Source organism: Homarus americanus, unplaced genomic scaffold, assembly GCF_018991925.1.
Source record: "Homarus americanus isolate GMGI-L3 unplaced genomic scaffold, GMGI_Hamer_2.0 scaffold40455, whole genome shotgun sequence".
Classification (NCBI taxonomy): domain Eukaryota; kingdom Metazoa; phylum Arthropoda; class Malacostraca; order Decapoda; family Nephropidae; genus Homarus; species Homarus americanus.
Genome location: NW_024717850.1, coordinates 6,750 through 27,676, shown reverse-complemented (window position 1 = coordinate 27,676; position 20,927 = coordinate 6,750). Strand labels below are relative to the sequence as shown.

General features: G+C 39.0%; 1 long non-coding RNA gene across 1 annotated transcript; it reads left to right on the top strand.

Annotated features, from left to right (window-relative positions):
* Nucleotides 1-489: 489 nt before the first annotated feature.
* LOC121859043 lies at nucleotides 490-20,923 on the top strand. Its single transcript, XR_006087601.1, has 4 exons — nucleotides 490-582; nucleotides 4,568-4,700; nucleotides 12,488-12,539; nucleotides 19,973-20,923. It is a non-coding gene; the product is annotated as an uncharacterized LOC121859043 (long non-coding RNA).
* Nucleotides 20,924-20,927: the final 4 nt, after the last annotated feature.

Below are 20,927 nucleotides of genomic sequence, written 5' to 3'. Positions count from 1 at the left end.
CACCAAGAGAACATATTTATCCATGCTATGATGTTAAGGGTAGTGTTGATTTTACATATTGTTTGACCACCAATTAATATCCTAGTTATTATATTTTGGGAGGTGGGTGGGGGGAGGGTGGACCCAGCAACGATGCTAGTTAGGAATTTGGAGGCCACTAGTATGTGTGGCTTGTAAGTAGCATGGACTGCAACTGATGAATTGTCAACCTTTAATGATAGCTTTTTGGTTCTTTCTCTAGTGTTTTGGTTTATAAAGGGATGGTGATAGTAATTCATGTGTAAGTCCCAGCCAGTGAACTTCCTTGTGGTAATCCTGTCAACGTGGTTAGAAAATATTCAATACAGCTGGGACAAATTTATGGTCATAAAAATATTAAAATACAGCAAGAGAAAACTGTAGTTTCTTGTGGACATTTAACTGTTAGTACAGATAGATATAAAAATTCCTGATATTTTTACCTTTTGGGGGGAATGTTTGTTATTTCAGGACAAGGACCATATAGCAAGGGAATTGAAAATTTCACCTAAAGGCATTGCACTATATGTGCCCATTCAACCCATCAGACAGTCTCAATGTCAGGTAAGTATACTTTTGTCAAGGCTTTAGTACATTAAGATGAACTAGTCCTATAATTGTACTGCAATAGTGAAACTAATGACACTTAAGTTAACTAATCCTGAAATTATAGGAATATTGTACTCCAAATTTTATAAAAACTTAAGCCCTGGTTTCAACTGACTTAACTGCTCATTCCAGTGTGCCAATTGATATAATATTTCCTTACCACATCTTACTTCTTTGTACGTATATGGTGACCTACTGGTGTTAGTTTAAGGACTAAAATCAGGAGATCTGGAATGTTATGAACTTTAAGGTCACCTCATTTGTGATTTAGGTTGTAACGTTTCAAGCCTGATGACCAGATATGTTAAATTTGTTGATTGTTTTATCAGGCGCTAAGGCTTCTGTGCCTGGTATAACAAAATACCAGTATGTGGCCTGGTATTTTGTTATACCAGGCCACAGGAAAGCTCTTTAGCCTAAAGTATTCTAAAATAAATAAACGTCAACCGAGGTAACATCGCCATCTGGTCATCAGATGACGTGTTGCTCGCATGACGTCACTAAACGGGGTGGAGCAAGTTCATAACATTACAGCAGTTTGCCCTTACTGTTTTTAGTAGTTTTGGTTTTAATAGTTCTCCAAAAGATAAACGATATAGCCAAACAAAATATATAAATAAAAATAAATAATTCAAGGAAACACCCAGAAGGGTGCCAGGCTTTTTGATGAAGACATAGAAGAAGTAACTCAATTTTGGGGCTTATTAGCAATGCAAAGATTTTCCTTTTGCCAGACATGGCAAGGTGAATGTCTGAGGGTACTCTGGACAACTGGATATTGCCTTGCAATTGTTTTCTTTTGTCAGACGTGGCAAGAACAATGTCTCGTGGTCTTCTGGATCACCTGATATTGACTAACATTGCAGAATAATACCTCTTGGGAGGTGCTCTCCAGGGGGACACTTAGGGTCTGGCTGGATACTCACCTTACCGCACTTGACTGAACCACATGAGAGATAATTGAACGCAATGAGTTGTAGTAAACTTGCTATTTGAGATAAAAAGGTGGGGTTTAGAGCATTAGCATTGTCAATAAATTATCTACAAATAGTTTTATAAAAGTAATCATTATAAAATAATTATTATTAGCACGAAGAAAAAACAATTGTTTATGCTTAATGTAAACTTTATACATCGCTTTATACCTTTGTTTCATGTGATTGCAATATTAAATTTATTCCATTATAAAGCACACATTTTGCAAAATGTAGCTATAGAAGAAAAGTAGAAAATTAATATTTTGCAAGGTAATAGTGGTGTAAATTGTGCGTTCTGATGAGCATGTCCAAAACCTGGTACAGATTATTCATATACAGTATAGTCTGCATTTACGCTGTCAATTGAACCCATGGAGGTCCGCGTAAAACGAGAAACGCCAGAAACGAAATAACAGAACATATGAGATTAATTGAAATAGAGACTGGGCCGACCCCCAAACTCCGCTTTTTCCGACACAATACGTACGTTGTAGTAAAAAAAACATCTTAATTTTATGATGGTATGCACACACAACTAATATTTAAGAGAAATATCAATAATATTAGGTTTTTAACACTTACGTTAGTAGAAAAGATGGTCGGCACATGGATGGCGGTTGAGTTCCGAGGTAGAGGGCAGATTAGTTGCCTCTAGTGAATCACTTTCACTACCGCAGAGGTTTACAGGGCCTCCCAGACAAACCCTCAAAGTCCATATCCTCACTGTCACTATCACTGACTTAGGCTGGCTGTGGTGTGGTGGGTTGCGGCGAAGAAGTCCTACTACGTGCTGACGACTAGCATTGATGTTGTCGAGATAGATCTGGATATACGGCTCACAAACTTTCGACAGATGGTAATTAGACGCTTCATACTGATGCTTGTCTGGGTCGTTGTCAGGGATGAGCTTAATTTTCTCCCCAACTCGATGATTTCCTTCACACAATCATGGCTTGGTCCAGGTAATCAAGGTTTTTCTGGGGTGTGGGTCCAGCGGAAGCCATTGTGAGGGAATAGCGGGCACAAGAGAGAACTGTATAGCGGACTAAGAAAAATAGATTGGGCCGGCTAGGTCAGCGACTTCTGGTGCAGGGCACATCATGTTACATTAGACCAATCACAGCTAGCGGCGGAGGAATGCGGGTGGTAAGGATGCATGGCCCAATCACAGTCCGATAATATCATATGACGTCAGGATAAAGTAAGAGTGACCTATCACGCACCTCACGCCGCTTCCGCCAGATGGTCAAGAATGGACCCCGTGAGTAAAAATGGCGCGCATCTGTACCTCTCCAGCCGCTCACCACGTAAATGATGAAATTTACAGCGTAATTAAAACATTTCATTCTGGCAAGGCACCGCGTAAATGACCAAACACGTAAACATAAACTTGCAGACTATACTGTAAGCTGTTTAAAAACCTGTTTCTGTGATATAGCCCAGAGTGCAACGCCTAGCTTGAAGAATTTAAAATTAGGAAATCTGGCAGCAGATATTTGGTCTGCATTTATGAAGTGTCAGTTACTGACTAAGTTAGTGATTGGACTACGAGGAAAATTCAAAGTGGTAGTGCTTATTTACACGTTCTTCCCCTCTTTCTCCTGCTTTGTTTGATGAACAATCATTGGTTAAATATAGATCAGCTATGATGGGGGTGAAGGGGGTTTGAGAATTGCAATTAAATGCCAGTTATATGTGTCCTAAATTTATAATTATTAGATGTTTTAATTGCCTGTATGTTAGCCTGGCGAGTTATTGCTAGGCATTTACATACCTAGGTATAAGCTAGTTTCTGGGCTATATCACTAAAAATGGTTTTAAAAAACGGCTTTTCCCTCCAAACACAAAAGATAACTGTGTCGAGTCATAGCAAGATAAAAAAGGTTGGGTTTGTTGAAGTAGCATTGTAAATACATTATATACATATAGTTTTATATAGGTAATCACAATGAAATGATTAAATCTATTTGTAAGTGCAAGTATATCACAAATTGTAGTACATAGCTTAAGCTCCCAAATGTGAATACTCCCTGCTCAAAGTTTCTATTTTTTTTTACATAGCTTATACATAATGGGTTCATAAATGCTTATTATTTTCAAAATTCACATGAAATAATAATTGTAAATTATAAGTTAAATGTAATGCATAAAAAAAATACAAAAATAATGTATACATTTTTGTACTTACATGTTATTAAACGCTGGAGCACTTGGTGATGTTCCTCCCCTCTCCCACCCTTTCTCCTCCGTGCCCCACAGTGCCATACTTAGTCTGAACAAGGCGACTAAATCTAGTTTTAGTGGGAGTACGGGGTAGTGTGCACTTGTGAGGGAGGTGAACGGTTACGAGTTAAGCCACACTGCGATGGCCGAGATATCACATGTGCAAATAATTTTTTTTTTCCTTTTCAACGACGACATGCTGCGGTTTTTTCGCACTAGGACTGCATGTTGAAGAGCCAGACAAACTATCACTTGCACTTGAAGGGCAAGTGATACTGGGAGAGGCCTCAGGAGGGTTGTTTGATTTAAATACAGTGACCCCTAGTAGGGCGGGTATTTGCCAGCTGCAGGTATGAACACTTGACTGAGTAATTTACCTTGAGGTATTTATAAACGTTTATTAAGTCGCCCCTTGCCCATCTATAATACCGTATAAGCTTGGTAACTGCAGGTGTTCTAATCACTCAGGGTCCCTGAGGTCCCAATGTCCAGGCACCAACCTGGTGGCTCTCCTATGGACATTTTCAATCAACTTACAATCTTGAGCATATCTTAGGGACCAGACAAGATGACGATACCCTGGTTGGTGTTCTCTATCTTAGTAATGCTTCATTCTCCTAATGTTACTCATTGGCTGAGGTTTTCTATCTTTATAATGTTTTATTCTCCTATTGTTGCTCAATGGTTGATTTTCTCTATCTTATTATGCTTCACTCTCCTAATATTATTTTTTTATTTAGCTGGAATGGTATAGAGGATCTCAAATATAAACATAAGATAGTAACAATTCAAGTACATGGACCTAGACATATAGAAATAGAACTTAATTCTATGAAGCTGGCACATTATGTTTGGCACTATCTTCATTCAAAGGTAAGTTATTGTTATGGCACATTATCAGTTATCTATACCCAAAGCCAAACCTTTACTATGTGACCTGTATGGGAGGAAGGATGGGTTAAGATATCCAAAAATTCACTTGAAAGAAATATTATTCACTCTTAACTTCTTTTATATACACAGTTAATAGTAAAACCACCTGCGAGAAATGTAAAATTACATGTTTGATGAGGAAAACGTGTTGGCTACTGAGTGGCAAGAATGACCCCACCAGGAGTCAGCCTGGATGGCATTCACATGTAGCGAGCAGAATGCACTTCTACTCTGTAACATTTTTTGAGTGTAATGTATGTACACCCTCACTTCTTGTAAGTTCAAGACACTGAGTGTAATATAAACCTAGATGTATTTGAGCCACAAAATTAGTTAAAACTAAAATTTTACAGCACCCCTGCACTTATTGGAAGCTGGGCTGTGGAACTAACCCACCACCTGTGTGCTTGGGTTGAAGTAACACACACTGTTGATACCGTGTGTAAAGTTTTGGACACTTCTGCTTAAAATTGTTAGGTTTTAAGGATTTCAAGCTTTGGATAATTTATCCCAAATTTTAATTTTTGAGGTTTCTTTGGATTAACTCGTGAAATAGATGAAGCAATTCATACAGGTAGCACATATATTTATGTGCATGACAGACTAAAAATCCCAAAATATAATTTTCCCTACACTACTGGGGCATAGTGCTTCCAGGTGTCACTTGCCAATTAGGTGCAAAAGTGTGAATGCACTTTTAGACATGCCCATAGTTAAAAACTGGGTAACAGAACTAGCTCTTTCAAATTTTAGTCACTTGGTGTTGCTGATTAGATGTATTCCTGGCATGTTTATTTTTTAGTAGGCAAATGCCTTCTTTAATATATTTTGGGCATTTATCTTTGGGTAGACTGGTTGCCATGCAGTTGTAGGTATACAGGTAAACCTCTCTGTACGAATAGGTAGGTGTGTGTGTGTGTATGTACAGTAGGGTCGGGATATATCGCGAGATAGGGTCCAACGATGTTCGCTATATACCAAATCGCGATATATAATTACATGTAATCAATGGGGAAAATAGGGTTACGTTCCTGAGGCCAAAAAAGGTGACTAAACTTGACTGAGTTCATTTTTTTTACTAACTAAAGCACCAATGAACACTAGTCGTGGGAACAACAGGCTTTTTCAATATCAATATCAAGGAACACTGACTCGGCAGCTGATGCACCATCCTGGGAACACCAGACGCCACACTGCCACCCTCACTTGACAATCCCACACCTACATAAACGAACACCAAAAATATAAGTTACAGTATTAAATCTTTTCCATTAAAGCTTTCCATTATCTTCACTTATTTCACGTCACTAGCAACCCATTTACACTCACTTTAGAAATTTGAATCTGCACCGGACTTGGCAGCTGACGTGTCATCCTGAGAACAACAGACGACACACTGCCACCCTCACTTAACAATCATAAACGAACAAACCAAAAATATTAGTTACAGTAATAAATCTTTTCCATTAAGCTTTCCATTATCTTCACAGCGCATTAGAAACCCATTTACACTCATCTTAGAATGCGTAATCTGCAGCAGTCGGCTGCTTTCTCGTCACTCACTCAGAAAGACTGAGCGGGCGAGCGTGATTGCTTGAGTGAACAGCCATGGTGGTGCCTCTGGTGAGCAAATAACGCATTTGTTTGTCATGGCGGTACATTTGAAATATTTCCTGCCCGAATTCGCTCGGAAATAAAAAAATTATCACTTTATATAGGAAAAGGGAGTGGACATCTTTGATGAATGAAGTTTGCACACTGGGAATCTGGTCATGATGGTGAATGTCTCTGCCTGCTCCAGTACTGGTGCTCATCTTTGAACTCTTCTATCACTCTCACAACTTCTGACCTGAAATCATCCAACGCCGAGAGGCTCTGGGATTGTTTGTCAGGCCCACAGCTCCTCCATCTCTTTGATGTAGGCGTTGTTCTGTTCTAGAACCTGATCAATCGGGATTGATGAGAATACCTTCCTCGTCTTCTGCACTGTGAAGTTGCCAGCATTGAACTCTGGCTACGTCTAGGTGCTTTTTCGTTCTGTCATGTCCCTTAGGTGAACAGGGACCCACCTTGCATTGTTAGTGTGGTCTAGGGCATGGAACCATGGGGCCAGTCCTATCAGTGCATTAAGGTACATGATGAATGAGGATTAGAGAGAATGCACATACACCAGTCCCAACAGCTCTAGTTCTAGCACTGTTGACCAGTACTGGAACATAGGGGTGTCTTCTTCTCTCTTCTTGTGCCAGGCATTGAACTTGGACAGATATTCGGTATGGTCAACTTCTCGCAAGCAGAAGCGATCATTGGCACGTTTCTGTAGAATATACAGTGCCGCTTTACCAATTAGTCTAATTACTCTAATTATTTCTAATTACCTGTAGTCTAATTATTTCTATACAAATATAATAAAATGATTCACTAAGTAGTTTTAGTTCTTTGCAGTGAATTAAACTCCACTGCCAACATACAGTCACACTTCTGCAGGGCAATTAGGTAAAATTTCAGTAATTGTTGGTGGCCATTTTAGGTAAATGGCTGCATCGACTGTCAGCAGCTAAATCTGCGGTGGCATCATATCCAGATCTGTTCACTACAGTATATATAAGTCAAAATGTGTGCCAAATTTGGTGCTTTTATCACAAAATGCATATTCGGTTAAAATAGTTGGGTTATTCTGCCCGACTAATAAGAAATAACATAATTATTACTGTACTCACCACCTATAGTTGTTGGCAAGTTGGAGAAGTCGGCGAGACATCATACCTCAGATGTGCTGGTGGTGCGGTACCAATACACTCCATGTTCTTACAACACCTTCACATAGTTCCTTATTATTACACTATATACAGTACATTCACAACACTCTTTTGGGTTAGAAGTGTGTTTTAGTGGAACTCAGGGAAACTTAGAATACACAGTGGCACTTTGCATTCGGCACACATCCATGTTGTAAGTTTCTTTATCATAGGTCATTTGGACTTATATGAACACTCCATGCAGCGATGCTGACCCTTGACTTGGTGTTTGTTTGTACTTCTGGAGGTGGTATGACCTCAATATAATGACAGGCCATGTAGTTTCATGTAGCACGGCGGTCAAGGCCAAGTGGATGGAATGCAGCACGACCACGAATTCCCGACTTCACTGTGCCGAATTTTTCATGAACCTGGTACACAACATCATACACGAATTCTCTTAGCTTGATCTTTTTGCCATTCTATACTAGGTAATAGTTATGAGAATTAAGTACAGCTACATTAACCAAATGGAAAAACAGTTTCTTGTCTCATTTTACAGATTTCTGCTTGGATTTAATATTACTGATCTGCATGTCGCTCTTGTCAACCGAAAGCATGTTCAGTGTGTACTCAATCATGGTATCATGCTTCATGATTGTGTTCCCAGTCTTGTAGTTGATCTTCTTGGAATCAGTCATCTCCCCCTTATGTACATTTGTTAACATTGTCACTTCTCTTTTGTCCTTCCAACATATTGTCAATAGGTTTTTGTTCTCATCTTTTTCCACTTGACCCTTTACAAGTTTGTTGAACACTGGCATGTGTTTCCTGTTTCTATGCACTGTACCACATGAACCAGTGTTGTTAACATGTAAAAATATACACAAGTCTTGGCTAGAATATCAATTATCTGTAACAAGGTGTGCCCCTTCCCAAGATAAGGTTCTATCATCTTTTTTACAATTGCCATTGAAATGCCAGTCTTATTATCAGGAGGAATATCAGTTGTAACTCCAGTGTACACAATAAGATCAAGCACAATTCCCGTCTCAGTCACATAAAACAAACACTTTGATTCCCAAGTGATGACAATTGCTTGGAATGTATTACTTGAATGCAAGATGGCCTTTGAACAAGACAAGAGACTCGTCAATTACCAGGTTCTTGAATGGTAAAAATAGGTCTTTAATATTGTTTTTCGATGCAGTAAACACTGGTCTAATTTTGGACAATGGGTCACTACGGCCCATGGTGGTGTTATTGGTAAAGTGAAGATAATTCAATAGGAGCTTGAACCTGTTATGAGACATGTACAGTAAGTCCTCTCTTAACGTTGTCGCTTTAATTTTGTTCTTCTGTACGTCACTGAACTTTAGAGACCTAAAATTTGTTTAGCGTCCTGGTGATCCGATACTACGTCGTTTTGTGTCGTCACGGACTACTTTCTATGGCGCATCACCCGCTCTTGTCTGGCCTCGCTATACACTCTCGGCTCGGCGTGCTGCCCTCACTCGCGGAGCGTCCCTAAGCGACTTCTAAGCCATTCTCTGTTACGACTTCACATCATTCGTGCGTGCTTAGTGTTTTTGCTCTAAAACTGTACTCTAACCATTCGAAATGGCTTCCAAGCGCCCATCAAGTGCTACTGATGCTAGTTTAGTGAAGAGGCAATGTAAGACCATTACCCTTGCTACGAAAATGGTTGTATTAACCGATTTGAAAAAGGGGAACGTGCTGTGGACATTGCTGCTGTGCTTGGTCTAACCCCCACAACGGTGCGTACTATCCGGACCAACGCTGACAAGATTAAGGTTAGTGCTGGAAGTGTTTTTCTGAGTGCTACTAAGACGACTCATACTAGAAGCACTGTGATAGAGAAGGTGGAAAAGATGCTGGCAATGTGGATGGAGGACCAGAATCAACACAATGCCCCTGTGAACCTTATGGTTATCCAGCATAAGGCCAGATCCTTGTTTGACGACTTAAAGACAGAAGAGGGAGAAGGATCAAAGGAAGAGACCTTTACGGCCAGCTGAGGATGGTTTCAACGATTTAAGCATCGTTATAACTTTCACAATATTAAGATGACTGACAAAGCTGCTAGTTCAGATACAGTTGCTGCCGAGACATTCCCGCCAGAATTCAAACTGATTATCCAGCAAGGAGGTTACTCACCGAAGCAAGTCTGCTTGGCCGCGAACACTGCCAGTGACTTGAAGCTGAAGCCTTTGCTGATTTCTCGCACTGCCAACCCATGGGCCCTGAAAGGTTACTCTAAGGATTACCTTTCTGTCATTTACAAGGCAAACGATAAGGCATGATAACCGGCACCATATTTAGCCGGTGGTTAAACGTGTACGCCGTCCCTGCACTGAAGGAATACTGTGCCAAGGAGAACCTTAACTTCAAAATTCTTCTGATCCTTGACAATGCTCCAGCTCATCCTCCCACTCTGGACGATTTGCATGACATTGTAAAAGTTGTATTCCTGTGTCCCAACACGACAGCACTGATGCAGCCTATGGACCAAGGCGTATAATTATTTATGCCGTACCATATGTGCAGCTGCTCAAGGCTACAGACGGAGAAAATAAACCAACGATCCGAATACTGGCGCAGCTTCAACATTCTTCATGCAATTGACAACATTGGCAAGGCATGGGAAGAGGTTTCAGAAAGTTGTCTGAATGGTGTGTGGCATAAACTGTGGCCTGAGTGCTTTAACAGTTTTACGGGATTCGTGGACTTAGTCCCAGCAGTGAATAGAGATATCCTCAGCTTGGCTAGACAGACAGGCTTTGATGAGCTGGAATCAGAGGATATTGAGGACGTCCTGGCATCCCATACAGAAGAGCTCACCAACCAAGAACTGCAACAATTAACAGAACACAGTCCCGTTGAAGACGACGACGACGACAACAATGAAGAAGAATCTCAACGAATGCTAACTTCAAAGAGGTTGGCAGAATCGTTGAACATGTTCCAGCAACCAATGTAAATGCTTCTAGATGACAACCCAAACAGAGAACGTATCTCAAAGGTTCAACATGGGGTGAGGACAGTCTTGGTTGCTATACCGAGATCTATTAAGAAGGTGAGTAGCACCAAGCAGTCAACACTGGATTAATTTTTACGTCGCGGGAAGGCAGAAGGAGCTTCTTCACAACAGCCAGCAGCTGAGGAGGAGCAACCAGTGATGGAGGATTCCCAGTCAGAGCAGGCAGCTGCAGTCTCGGTAACTCGCCACCCTGCTCCTCTCCCACCCTCTTCCGCTCCCGCCATCCTCCTCCTTCGCTCACTACCCACCACACACTTGCGCTACCACCTCCGCGCTAGGGGTACCAATACAAACTTGGCATTGTACAGTAGTTCTATGTACTATTTCTATAGAAATGACAATGATTTTCCGTATTTGTAATGTATTTCATGGGGCAAAGGGAGGCTCAGGAACGTAACTCCCATATTTTATCTGTTTCTTATGGGGAAAATTGATCCGCTTAACGTTGCGTTTTCAGGAACGTAACTCCGACGTTAAGCGAGGACGCCCTGTCGCGTGCCGAACACAGGTGTTGGGATTAGAATGTCTTTGGACCAGTACTCAACCATTGAGTGTTTCTTTGATGGTGGTATGAATATTGCTAATGCAAGAACACAAACATTTCAGCTACAGTGGTGTCTTTTCAGTGCTGTACAGGTGAGCCATGTGGAACTACATCACCACAAAAAACAAAATACATATTTGTTTCACTTGCAATATCACTGATCAATTCCTCATCAAAAAACATATAAAAATATTCCAAGTATCTGTTATCATAATCCACAGTTGCAGCTACAGTATTTGTCACATAATTCTGGCAATTACGCCACACAAAATCATGAGCTGGTACAGGTTGTGGTGTGCGAGTACCGGTAGGTGCATGTTGATGTGGGGAAAGCCATCTCTTCCCACGCATTTGTGGGCCTCTACGTTGTTTCTTAGCAGGAGGTCCAGGCTGTTGTGGAACAGTAGGTCCAAGATGTTGTAGGGCAGAAGATGCAGCCTGTGGCAGAGTGGTTGGGGTAGGTGAGGCAGCAACCTTTGTGCGTGGGTAGGCTGGCGTGGGTGGGAGCTGGGGCGCCGCATCTCCCCACTCACTGTCCGGATCATCTATTTCACTCTGCCCCACTGGCGAGTTCAGAATCGTTACTTTCTGAATATCTATCGCTTGGAAATAATGTATTTCAGGTGACGTTGAACTCTGCGGCTCGAGGTGCCAAGGCTTGGGACCTGGAGTTCTAATTGGGTAATCCCAAGAGGTAGACGTGCGACTTTCCTCCATGGTGACAATTGTTCTACTGATTATTTGCTTAAGATGCGGTCAAGGCGAAGTGTCGGTGAGCGGGATGAGCTATTGCCGCAATAATAGTCACGTTACTCATGCAGGAAAATTTTAAAAAATTAAGTGCTAGATTGACGACATCAGTCCCGTAGTACATCCGGAGTTCTGTGACGACATCAGACCTTTGAGGTTAAGTATGATATGTGTGTCTATTGCAAATATTGTGTTATTGATTGGCATATGTGGTAAATTATAATAATATTCAGTCATTGCGGCAATTTCTGTAAGATTTATATATTTATTTTATTTTATTTATTTATTTCATTTATTTATTATTTTTTTGCTGGCACTGGAATGTCTTTTAATTATATCTTGCAGCAATGTACCGGTTAATATATTGCACAATTTGTGCCTTGGAAGATGTATTTCAGAATGTAGCAATGTGAAGGTAAGGGAATTACTGTGTTATAACAAGTTTCACGCACCAGACAATCTTCTTATGAAATAATTGTCTTGATACAGAAATTGTAATGAAATATTTAGCATGACAGAGTCATTATTAACCTGAAACATTTATGTTTATTTTATATTACTTCAGTTTTGTTTCTCACTAATTGATACTATTAATCAATATCTAAATTTTTTATTTATTATTTTTATTTTGCAGGTTCTTTTCTACAAGAACCATGCTGAACAAATTGCCGGACTACAGAGCTAAGGTAGGACTGGTTGGTTCACATAATGTGTCATAAACCTTCTAATGTGGCACTGTGAATGCTGCCATTGTATAAGCTGCTTGTGGAATAGAAACTTACACATTTTTATTTTACACTGTAGACTTTAACAGGCCTTAGCTAGGGATGTATCAGATAGCATAATTGCTGGATAGCCAGTATACAGGTATCACAAAAGCCAGTTACAGTTCTGGATATCTGGCAGCAGTTGGATATCCAGATGTGTTATACCATCAGTTGTATTTTATCTTTGGGAGTAATGACCAAATGTCCTCATATAATACAATGATATACACACACACACACACACACACACACACACACACACACACACACACACACACACACACACACACTGTATATACTCGTCTATAACCCTCCCTCGTTTATAGGTCGACCCTGATTTTTTTACCAAGAAATTGTTAATTTATGATATTCATCGTTTATAGGTCGACTTGAAAGTTTTTGAGGGTAATGGAACAACAAAATATTGTATATTTCCATTCAAGTATTTATTCAAGTCAATTAGGAGGGAATATTATTGTAATACAACAGTTTTTATCCACTTTCCACTGTAATACGTACTGTGCGTCATTTCAGCAAAAATATTACATTTCCGTGAATGTATTATATCAAACACAGTATGAATAGAATATCACTATTATAACAGTATTTTAACCGAAAACTATTAAAAAAACGAGTAACATCTCTTGAACATCGGAAGGTTAGGTAAAGTCTTTTTGTTTTGTCATGTAGTTTATCCTAATTTACATTGAAATACATCACTTTTCAGCAAAACTACTGTTTATTTCTGAGAATATGGAAATGTAATATTTTTGCTGTCTTTCATTCAAAAGATGTTTTTCGAATGGTTTTCAGTTAAAAAACTGTTGTATTACAATAATATTCTATCCTAATTCACTTGTGATGTAACAGTTTTTTAACTGAAAAAGGTTCGAAAAACACGTGTACCGTCTAGCTGATACGACAGAGCCCCGGTCGCGGAGGCTTTGTTTTTGCATCGGCCCTTCTTAAGCAGCCTTTGATTTTAGTGTACGTTGAAATTGTGTTTACCGGTATATTCTTATTTTCTTGCTTCATATTTTCAGAAATATGACAAGTTTGTATATAATACAATGTTACGGTACCTTTAGTTTACAAGTATTCATTTTTAAAAATACAGATGACACCAAACAAATACCAGTACGGATATTTGCGTGACTCTCCCGCCAAAATGGACCATACAGCTGGTACTCTCTCCCTCAGCCCTACCAAAAATAGCCCAACGACATCTTTGTTGTTTATTCTCTTCCAATTTCTCACTTTAACTGGTATTTTCTACTTCATATTGCCTACATTAGATAAACTACAGTAATTGAGGTTAGACACCGTTAAAAATATGATTACCGGGTACTGACAGGATGCCGTTAGAACCACCTGACCCTACCAACAGTGTTGCAATTCAGACAGCATTTTTTTTTTTACATTTTTGGTGTCTCCATTTCTGTAAAAAAAATTCTGTGGGGTTTGCACAAAAGTAAACTGTTTTACCTACAGTATTGTAAAACGATTTGGGAAAAGAAATACTCGGTAACTTTAAATTTTAAACGGAAAATCTTGAAACTGGCAACTGTGTGTAGATGACCTGACTCACATCATATTATGATTTTGATGGATTTTAATAAAAATATTCAGAAATATGGTATCGTAGTATTTATTCAAGTGAATTAGGATAGAATATTATTATAATATTAAGTGCACATAGCTTCAAAATGGCCACAAAATGCTCAGTCTCACACATATGTATAGATACAGGCTTTATATCTATGAAGGAATTGTGTAAAGCATTTTAGAATCACAGCCCTTTGAAATTCATTTTAGGTACAGGTATATGCAAAGAGCAACCAATATCTAATGGAAAGGTGGGGAAGAAGAATCAATGGGGGAGGGTCAAGGGGCTAATGGACACAAGAAGATCAAAGGGAAAGTCTTCTTTTTAGCTTTTATCCTCTTCTCCATTGATCGGCTCATTAGCCGCTTGGGCGATCGGTCACATCTCTGTTACGCACTGTTGGCAAGTACTGGGCATGCACCGGCTCCTGAATGTACCTGAACCTGCTCCAGTGTTGGTCAAGTCTGGTCTTGAAAGAGCTCACACTCGGTGCCGTCACAACACTTTCTGGTAGATTGTTCCAAGAGTTCAACTTTCACTCCGAAAAAGTTTGCCCTGTGACTTGTGCCATTAATCACCACACACTGCTTGCGGTCATGTAGAAAGTCTTCTATCCACGCTAGGACATTTCCCCGAATTCCGTGCCCTTCCAGTTTGATTTTCAGCCTTTCGTGGGGCACACTGTTGAAAGCCTTGCAAAAATCTAGGTATATATTGTCGATATTACCACCATGTTCCAGAATATGGGTCCAAATATCCAATACCTTGAGCAATTGTGTTAAGCAGGAGCGCCCCGACATAAAACCGTGTTGGTAATCCTTTACAAGATCGTTTCGTAGTTGATGTTCCATTGCGGCATCTCTGATAATGCTCTCAAGTACTTTACATATTATGCTGATCAGGCTCACCGGTCTATAGTTGTTCGTGGAGTAACGATCGCCCTTCTTGAAGAAAGGACTCACATAAGCCACTTTCCAATCACTGGGGACCTTTTGTTCATCCAGGCATTTACAAAACAGGATCTTCAGGGGCTCGGCAAGCTCGTTGCACAACTCTCTTAACACTATAGGATGCACCATGTCAGGGCTGGGACTCTTATGAACCTTTAGCTTTGACAGTCTATTTCTAATATTGTACCCTCTTTTGTGAATACAATGTGGGTCAGTGCTGTGTCGAACCGTCTGTCCTCAAACGCAGCAAGGTTAATCGCATCCTCTCTTGTGAACAGAGGAAAAGAAACTGTTCAATGCCTCAGCTTTATCCTGGTCAGAATCTGTGTAACTACCATCTTTAAGCCGCAGATCTGATACTCCTACTTGCATTTTTAATTTCGACTTTGCATAGCAGTATAACGCCTTTCGGTTTGACTTGATCTCGCTTGCAACCAGCCTCTGGAACTCCTTTTCAGCCCTTCTACATTCTACCTTTGCTTGGTTTCTGGCTCTTGCACACATCCTCCTATCCTGCTCATCGTTTGACCCCACCACGTCTTGAATTTCTGGGTTTTCTTCTTTACTTTGTCGACCGCCTCATGGTTTTGTGTAGGGATCCCCTCATATTCCTAGAGGCACTGGGTTTGGTCTTGGGTATACAGTATATTTATTGATCGAATGGGTCACTTTACTAGTTATGATATTCATCGTAGTGTCTGCGTTCTTGTGCCTTAATGAGTCAGGCCAGTGGATACCCCTCATCTCTTCCCTCATCCCGTTGTAATTTCCCTTGTAATATTTGCACCTTGGCCTGGCCTTATCTTGAACTAGGTAACAGTTAAATCTGAATGACAACACTATAATTATGGTGACTGGTGTCAACTGGGGCAATGTGTTTCAGTTTGGCCACCATATCCTCCTCATTTTTTATGATGAGGTCAAGTGGCTTGGTGTTTCGCCCCTCTGTACTGTGTCGGGTCTCTAACATGTTGGAACAGAAAATTATCTCCCAGAGTTTCTACAAAAAGAGTAGCAGGATTATTCAAGTCATTCGGGGTGGACTCGTTTCTCCAGTCGATGTCGCTATAGTTAAAGTCCCCCATGATAAGGAGGTGGCTAGGGTTGAGCATCGCCGTGTTGTTTATTAAGGTTCTTAAGTTCCTTTGATTTAGTGGGCCACAGTTTGGGGATCTGTAGATACACCCGACAATAAGTAAGTTCCCTCCCTTTCATTTAATTTTACACCACTGGAAAGTGTTTGGTATCTGTAAGGGTGGTGAAAAGGTTAAGCCTAAGACCTTATCAGTGAACTAAAAGGTAGTGTACAGTACATTATGTACATTACTTTTTAAAATTAATTTTATTAAAAACAAACAAACATGTATTTCTTTCATAAAACTTGGTGGTGTACTCGTGTGTGTGTGTGTTTTTTTTTTTAATCGGTCTTTTAGGAAAATTTTGCTCTAAGGTGAACTATCTCTTATCCTGGACACCCCTTCCCCCAATTAGTCCGCATTAGAGAGGTATTACTTTACTTGTACCTAAAATGAATTTTAAAGAGGCTGTGATTCTAAAATACTTTACATAATTCCATCTTAGCTATTAAGCCTGCATCTTTACATGTGTGTGAGACTGAGCATATTTAAAATTCTGCTTAAATAGTTAAATAACCCACCTTTGCCAGCACCCACCATATGCTACATGGAGCAAAAAACTCAGCCAGTCCTCAATTTGAATCGAAGAGTGACATCACCACAGTCACACCCCCAGTTAGAGGGACAGTTCAAAGTGAGTTTTAATCAGACTCGGTCATTATGGAGGCAACAATCATCCACAAACTTCTCAACTGAAGGAGCTTGATAGCTACTTTGAATGACTGGGGATGGAATGGAGCGATTGGGGTCTTTCCCGACATTATGCAACTTATCTCTGTCACTAACACCCCATTGGCTGCATCTGCTGCCTTCAAGCATCTGTTTAGTCATGCTGGACTTATTATTTATTATTTAATTAATTTATTACACCCAGGGGCAACAAGCCTAGTCACAAATCTATACAGTCAGACATTAGTACATTGGTGCTCGTGTCTCACAGGACATGCTATGACATGTGATATGGAGGCAATATTGATATGATTTAAGGACAATGGGTGTTAGCATCCACCAAAGTGTTGGGACAGTTACAGTGTTTACAGGAAGAGAAGTGTAGATCATTCCCCATCTCAGATGAATGCCAGACAGGTCTGTATCCTAACCAAATGCGACCAGATTCAACATTATGTCTGCAGACCATGAGTCCATGTCGACAATACTTGTGTGGATAAGGAAGAAAGTGATCATAATGTTGGATGGTTATTTCTTCAGCCCGTTCACCATCCCTGCGATGGATTGTAGAAGAACGGCTGAAAATTTCAGTAGGTCATACTGGGCTTTTATTTTGGCCTAAAAGATTCGGATTGAACAGCCATAATTTTAAGAATCAGTTATTGATTAATCTCAATAGAAAGATATGCAAATAAACTTGTGTAATGCTATGTGTCTTTTAGTTTTATCTTTAGTTAACTATTTTTTTATATAATTTACTGTGGATTTATTTAATATTTGAGATAAATAATAATTTTTTTGTTACATTTCACTTTCAGCTGACGTCACATTCAAGCTATATCACAAAAACTGGCATTTAGAAAAAAACACCTTTTTTTTTTTTTCTACTGTATTAGTAGTAGTATTTTTTTTTTCATTCCTCACATTTGCGGAGGAAAACATTAGACCGCAGAGGGATAAAGATGTCACACCAATCCATGGATACTCAAAATTCAATGTCTTGGCTGGTGAAATGGTATAGAGTAAAAACTGTGGACAGTGACCAAAGACAGCTGGCATAGCCATGAGAGGCTGGTTTCCAGTAGACTCCTTAAGCTAGGAGCATTTGGTGTTAGGGCCACATGGTCACCCATCCAAGTAGTACTAACTTGCATGGGTATACAGTACATGTATCTCTTGCTTTAGGAATATTCTCTCAAATGAATTTCCAAAATTGACGCCAATATTTCGAGATGCAAAAGCTTCCCCACTTATATGAATTTGAGTCCCGGCAAAAAATTTAAATCTTGCACCCTGGGAGTCAGCTGGGGTGGCCATCTTTTGGAGAGATACTCACTGAACGTTACCCCCACCCACCCCCCATGCCTCCCGCATCTTCCACAAGCCCGTGTCTTTACTTCTGCTATTTGTTGTGTGTGACAAGTGATTTCTCTTTATCCATGTGTATTTGTGCCATCCATTCATTATAATGACACCAAATGAATCACTGGTGCTTATAATGCTTCCTTGATATGTGTTTTATCTTGTGTGAATCTGTGGAAACTCAAAAAACATATTACTATTTACTAGGTATTCGACATATTGCATTTGGCAAAAAAAATTTTTATATACAATACCCTGTGTATTTTTAATCAAGTTATGTACAATAATTCAGAATTAACAGTGTGTACCTCAACATTATATATGGTTTTCGTGTAAAGGAAAATTGGATTTTTTTATGAAAATTTTTAAGTCTTAGCAAATTACTGATACCAAATTACTGTGCATTTAAAAAATTTCTTAGGCTTAGGAACCAGTGGTGGGTATAGGTGTCCATCGTTAACGTTCATTCATTAGCGATAAAAAAATTTAACACTTTTTTTTTTTTACAATTGGTCAAAATTCGGTTTAGCAATGTCTGACACAACTGGGAAAACCTTGGAAGGGAAGTCGGGAAAAACTGGGGATTCTGTGCTCCAGGTGAGCATCATTACAATACTCTAATGTGGCTTAGAAATCCAAAGAAAATGTAAAATAAAACTAAAAAATAAGAAAAATGAAGAGTATGGGTGTGTATGTGTGAGAAGTGAATGTATGTACAGTATTGAGGCAGTGAGCTGCAACTGTGAGAACAGCACCCTATGTTACGTCATGGCATGCTCAGTCCGAAGTCACACACTTCTCTTGATTCATGTAGTACAGCATTACTTATACGTAATTAGTCTTAGTATGCCTTATTGTGGATAAAAATACAGAAAGTACCCTGTATACAGTATATTAAATGCATCCTCCGAAAAGTTAAATTTGCTACCAGAGTTTAACAGTTAATTCATGTATAACATTTCTGATAAACTTACCTACGTCCTCATGTTTGAAATAATGAATGTATGTATCTGTGTATAATTTTCTCATCAGAAACAGTCATCCCAACGATTTAGAAATACATTATTACTTCAGGACGAAATTGGACAGATTTACAACAGCCGATCAGCTGTAACTCTTGAGGAGGGGTGGGGCATCTCTTCTCATCTGGGAAAAAATGCACTATAGTTGAAAATTACAATAACACAGCTTGGCCTGGTAGGGGAAGGGCTAGGGGGATGTAGCTCCAGTGAGTCTAGCTTGGCACATGCCATATCCACACATAAGTTCATTTCACACACAAATTGTACATATCCAGACTCTTCTTTTTCTTATTTTATATTTCCTTAACAGTATTTCTAAGCCACATTAAAGTATTGTAATGATTATTCCACAACTTTTATAGTTTCATTGCATGTAACAATGGTAACATGCTATCTCCACAGATATTATTCCTCGTTATCCCTTGTTTAGCTATAATTTTCATGAAGTTGGGTTTTCAGGAACGCATCCCCATCGTCAAATGAGGGAAACTTTTATTGTAGAGCCCTCACAGTCATTTTGTTGTTACTTTGTGTTTGTATTATGTAAATCAGATGTTCATTGCAAGTACATTACCAGTATTAGAATTTTTATTTTATTTTTTCCCAGATTGTGACCAGTTTAGTACAGAACAGTAATTATGGAAATTCATCTTCATTAAGAATTACTGTACACCCTCAGCTATCCTTCACCAGAACTGAGGATTCATTTACTATAATCATGAAATACACAGTATTGTATTAGTCTAATAATATATAACAAATCATTGAGAAAATTATGTCTGGTGCCTTTGTTCTGACTAGTACTTTTTCCCATTGATATTAGTTAAGTATCATGTGTTATGGATTTTATATTAAAATTTTTTGTGCTACCCTTGAATATCTTTATGTTGATTATTTTTAATTATATTATTTAGCTGATGTGGACAGTTGTTAGAAACGGACAAAGAAGCTGTAATAATAATCTTTGCTTTATGTGGAGGAAGGAATTATGTAGTAAATTTATGAGCCAGAAACAGGCATTTTTCATATGTTCTTTAAGGTGAATCATTTTCAAAAGTAACAGTTATTTTAACTCGGGGTTTTAAAGTAAAAAAAAAAAAAAAATACAGTACAGTACAGTAAGAAAAAATTACTTCCGTGTAAAAACAAATAATGGAAACAAGGTTAATCTTGGTTTAATATATTGAAAACTGTTCAGCTTATATAGCATCAGAAAATATTTCAACATAGATGCTGTTATAATGGTAAAGATTTCTGAAGTACCTGGTAATATTAATTTTTATAGGTTTCTTTATAACGTTAGTAATTGAGTTCTTGGTCCAGACCAACTAGTATTATGATTATTTTTTCTCCTTTTGAGGTCATCTGAGCAATTTATTATAGTTTTATGAGAAAGTTAGCCTTTACTTTGCAAGTTCTTCATTTCAAGACAACTATTTATGCAACTTTGGTATTTTGTTTACACATATTACAAAGAGGAATATTTTAAAATGAGAAGCAAGGGTTACTCTTTTATTAATCATTATTGAAAAAGAATTTAGTGATAAGGCTAAACTTTCTTA